Below are 5512 nucleotides of genomic sequence, written 5' to 3' on the forward strand. Positions count from 1 at the left end.
AACCATCTAGCAGTCACTACTGACTTCCCCACTGGTCTTTGCACACATTCCCAAACATCATTCTTCATGATGGACTTATACTCCACCATGGCATCTCTTTGCACTTGTTGGCTAGTTGCTTCCTCAAAGTTGTAAGGCTTAGAGTCTACGATGTTGGTCATTAAGGTCATATGCGTCAAATTTTTTTGTGGAGGACTACTCTACTTGAATGTGGTTCTAGGACCCTCAACATGTTCCTGAGCATCTCTCAAGGTTTGCGCAAACCATCTGGGCCTCCTAACTAATTTCGAAGGGGTTAATTGTCCCTCTCTTGAAGCTTGGCCCCTTTGTACTAGAAGTTTGCGAACTCTTCTCACCTTTTGAATCCTCCAGCAAAGTATCCTCTACAACTATAGGTGGATCATGAGATTTCTCGGAGGCCAAGTTTTCTTCAAACTTGACATCCTTGCTCACAACTGCCCTCGATTATGTTGATATAAAGACCCTGTAGGCTTTTGACTCTTTACTATATCCCACAAGAATGCCCTTCTCACTTGAGGGCTCCACCTTTGTCCTCTTCTCCACAGGCACATGAGTATAAACTAGACAATTAAAAATGATAAAATCCTAAGATGTCCTATCTCAGGTTTAATCCCTGTGAATGCCTCCTCTAGGATCTTGTCCTCTAAAACTTTGTGAGGGCTCCTGTTTTGTAAATACACGACTGTGTTGAATGCTTATGCCCATAGAAACAATGGAAAGCTTTTATCATGGATCATGGCCTTCACATAATTGATGATAGATATGTTCTTCCTCTTTGCAACCCAATTTTGTTGTGGATTATAGGCGACTGTCTTCTCCCTCTTGATTCCTGCATCCTTGTAGAAATTTCTAAACTCATTTGAGGTATACTCACCCCCATTGTTTGATCTCAACACTTTGATCTTCTTCCCTACCGGATTCTCCACATGAGCTTTGAACTCCTTGAATAGATCGAAGGCCTCATCTTTGGCATTAATGAATTAGATCCATGTATTCTTGGAGAAATCATCAGTGAAGGTGACATAATAGGATGCACCATTCATTGATGCCACTGACATAGGCCCACAAACATCAGAATGTATTAGATAAAAAATCTCTTTGGATCAAGTTTTACTATTGGGAAACGAAGCTTTGACGCTTAAGAGCACAACCTTTACATGCCCCTTCTTGTTCTAAAATAAACTCTGGAAGTCCAGTGACCATCTCTCCAAATATAGGTAGTGCTTTGTGATGCAAGTGACCCATCCTCTTGTGCCAAAACTCACACAAGCGCTCACTGGTATGCACCAATGCCTGAATGGAGTTACCTTGTAGCCTATATGAGTTGTCTTCCCTGACTCCAATCCTCACAGCTGTGTCTGGATTGGCTCCCTCTGGGCATCTAAACATTTGCCCTTTCTGAAAGGTAATTATGTAACCTTTGTCTTCCATGACTGAGATGGACAACAGGTTTTTCTTTAGACCAGGTACACACAGCACTTTTTGAGCATCAGTTGATCCCCTTGACTCAAGCTGGAACTGCATGATTCCTTGCCCTGTAACTGTATACAAGGCATCATTGCCAAGCTCCATAGTGATCCCTAATTCATACTTGGACAGTTGATTGAACAACTGTCGTGCTTCAGTCATGTGACTGGAGGCACCAATGTCCATGTACCTGGCACTTGTAACTATAGTGCTGGTAGAAAGACAGGCTACAAGGGAAAAATCATTCACAAACTTTGTTGCAAATTCACTTAATTGAGTCTCTGCAATTGCTGCTGCTACTACTTCTTGTGTCTTCCCCGTGCCTTTCTTCTTCTCTGGACGCTAAAAAGCATAGTGACCTTGCTTATAGCAAACAAAGCACTTGATCTTGCTTAAATCTTTCTTCTTTTCAAGATGATGTCCTTCTCCATAATTGTTACCTTTTTTGGCGAAAGCTTTCCCTTTGCTTTTTTAGTCTTCATGATGAGGGCCAAGTTTTCATCACCAGCTCCTTGCTTGTTGGATCTAATCTTTTCACGAGTCTCATGTTGAATACAATCATCCCATAGCCTCTGCCAATCTGGAATGTTTTCTCGAGCACAAATTCCCTTCACAAATGGTTCCCATGGCTTGGTGAAACCATTTAGAGTCTAGACTACATTCACCAGCTCTGCATCCGAGATCTTTTCTCCAACTGCTGCAAGATGATCACGTATGCAACAGCAAGAACACTTTATGCTCCCTTTGTTTGTATTATTTCACTCATACTTCTACAATGCCAAATTCCTTCACACACAACCAGGAAGGTTAAGACTCAGACTTTTCATACAATCTCTACATGCAATGTCATCTATTTTTTTGATGCAAAACTCACGTAAAAGCACCTTAAAAAGCTGCTTCAATAATTTCCTTTTCAAACTTCAAATCTTCCAAAATGCTACACGCCCCACACAGAGTCTTCAATATGTTAGTTCAAAACAACATGCAAAACAATGACTTGTCTTCTTTCATGCATCACACCACAACTAAAAAAAATCCCTTTTTTATCTCACACAAATCTAAGTCCTGTTTGACCCCCTTTGTTTTACAACATCATCACCTTTTTAGAAATTCATTTTCAGTTGCATCTTACACTGTATTGCCCAGAAAAAAAAATGCCAGCTCCAGAATAACAGCGACGTTTTTGAAGAGCTAATCATTTTCTGCAGTTTACAAGTTTGCCTAAAAAATGCCAATTCCATGATTGATTCTACCCTTTTTTTAGGAAAGCAAAATGCACAGGAATCACAATTGACTGGGTGAGTATCTGGTATATTTCAGACATGAGTTATGTTACAACAGTTACTTCTGATATATTGCAGCGATATACGATGCTTCTGAATGCAGTGATTGCATTACAACAGTTACACCTCTGTTTGATTATTGCAGCCAGAGGTCTGACGCAGCCAGTATTACAACTGTTACACCTCTATTTGATTCTCGCAGCCAAAGGTCTGATGCTCATTACAAGCACCTGTAGGAGTCAGTTAACTCTGCAGGAAATCATGAACATTGCTGGTAAGGAATCGGTTTCACATGTAGATTTTTCAATGTACTCATACTTGTCACACAAACAAGATCAGTCAAGATAAGTCAGAGAAAAATATGATCAACAACAGATTAAATCAGTCAACAAATGATCACCATAACTAAGGATGTGATCACCACATAATAGGCTCAATCATCAATGAGAAATAATAACAATCTCCCCTTATTTTTCATTGATGGCAACCCAATCTGAAAATCAACTGCAAAAAGAATACTCAACAAACATACAACTCCCCTTGAATGCATACTCCACCTTTGACATCAATGATTATTAAATTTGAAACAAACTGAACCAATTTGAGAGAAAGATAGTGCAATGAGGCGCTATAGTGCAATGAGGCACTCCCTCTAAACATATGCCATCTAGTGAGGTAGAAAAACATCGAGTTTGCTCTTGAGATATTTAAAGCGTTCTCAGGGTAGTGGTTTTGTGAATATGTCAGCTACCTGTTTTCTGGAGCATACATATTCCAGCTTGACAACATGATTAGCAACTTGTTTTTTCAAGTAATGATATTTAATTGGAATATGTTTGTGCGAGAAAGCATAACAAGATTTTTGGAAATATCAATCAGACTAGTGTTATCGTAAAAAAATGGAGATGGGATCAACAAACTAGAGCTTGAAATCTAACAAAGTATTTTTCATCCAAATTAGCTGCGTGCAACAAGGCCCAACTGCAATATATTTTACTGCAGCTGTAGATAGAGAAGTGCAGGTTTGTTTCTTGCTAAGCCAAGAAATGAGACATCCACCATGAAAAAAGGGACTACCACTTGTGTTCTTCATATCATCAACTGAACCTCCCCAATCTCCATCTGTATAGGCTGTTAGAGTAAAATCAGAACATGCAGAAAAACTAAGTTGCTGGTTCTGATTCCGGTACGGATGCGGATTCTAGATTTGGGTTCAAAATTTGTCATACAACATGATACACTTTCTTGGTCACATGCATGGAACATATTTCCATATCAAGGGGACAGTTTGAGAATTAAGGCCCCGTTTGGTTGCGAGAATTGGTCAATGCGGAATTCAACTATGCTGGAATAAGCTCTCTTCTGGAATTTACGCATTCTGAAAATAAATTCTGGAATATCATTTGGAGGTGTTTGGTTTTCCCGGAAGAGGAATCGGTAGATGACTATTCCGTATTTGGTTGCATCAATAAAAATAGGAATTAGAATAAGTTTTTTTAAAAATCTTAATATGAATTTATAATATATTTTTTGTTAAGTTTTTAAAAGTCAAATTAATTTACTGCCCTCTTCATTATAAATTGACTTTATCAGTAAGAAAGGTATATCACATATTTCACTTAATACTAAGTTAAACGTGTTTCAAATTTTAAAAAGTTCAAATATTTAGACCTCTCTTATCCACAAATATATTTGCTTGCTTAGACCACACTGAAAGCAACCAAGTTTAATCAATTCGCTTTGTCATACCCACGTTTTTGAATCTTAAATTCATTGGATTTAAATCTATTTTTTAAAAAATTATATTCAATATTGCCTAAAATTGTTTCCATTATAAGCGTGATTTTTTAATATATATGTTTATTGTTAAAGAAGTCAAAAGTTACAATTTTTAATTATAAATATTTGACAACATTTTTTAAAATTTTAATTACATTTGAAGAATTCGATTATAAATACTATTTTATGCATAAAGAATATAAAAAATAATGTTAAATATAACTATAAATTTGAATATAATATCAAAACAAAAATTATTTTATTTTTGGGTAAGAACCGTCAATGACTGATAGCCTTAAACCGTGTGTGAAGGAAAGTCCAAAGACTATTCCCGTCCTTATCAAGGGAGATGCCACCTGTCTCTCGTTTTCGATGAACACAAACATTTTTGTTTTAAATATATTAAAAAAGCAAAATATACGATATTTGAACCTAGTTTTATTTAGAAGGCTAAAGATAAGATTTATTTGTAAAGATAATTTTAACAAAAGTTTTGATTAGGTAAAAACAGGTTTTGAAAAGTCCCAAAACCTTGTACATCAAATCTAAAATAATTACAATATAAGGCCCAAATACAGCAGTGTGATTCACCAAACAAAGATAGGGAACAACCAACAAAAGTTTATAATAAATATCAAGTCTGATATTAGACATTTGTCATCGATAAAAATCCTTATACAAATTATAGCTATGCATTTTTTCGCATATGTTCCCAACAAATAAATGCAATTAAAAGACAAACAAGACATCGTAAAAAGTAAATTTCAGCCTTTTGACTATTGCAACACTTGCACTCTACTCCAGCCTTCTGACTATTGCAACACTTGCACTCTACTCCATCATCACGCATTGTACTTTTTTGTGCATCACTAGCCCATTCAAAGAATCCACATCCATCGTGTCCCTACAATAGCAAATCTTCATTAGTTCCTAGTATAATAATTAATATTCATTACTCTAAT

At 36.6% G+C, this 5512-nt stretch overlaps 1 pseudogene; it reads right to left on the reverse strand.

Moving 5' to 3' along the window:
- Positions 1 to 4799: 4799 nt before the first annotated feature.
- Positions 4800 to 4930, reverse strand: LOC149559268 (U6atac minor spliceosomal RNA; annotated as a pseudogene).
- Between the last annotated feature and the right edge of the window lie 582 nt (positions 4931 to 5512).

The sequence above is a fragment of the Cupressus sempervirens genome, chromosome 5 (assembly GCF_028749045.1).
Source record: "Cupressus sempervirens isolate cs-2001-9-10 chromosome 5, ASM2874904v1, whole genome shotgun sequence".
In the NCBI taxonomy this organism is placed as follows: domain Eukaryota; kingdom Viridiplantae; phylum Streptophyta; class Pinopsida; order Cupressales; family Cupressaceae; genus Cupressus; species Cupressus sempervirens.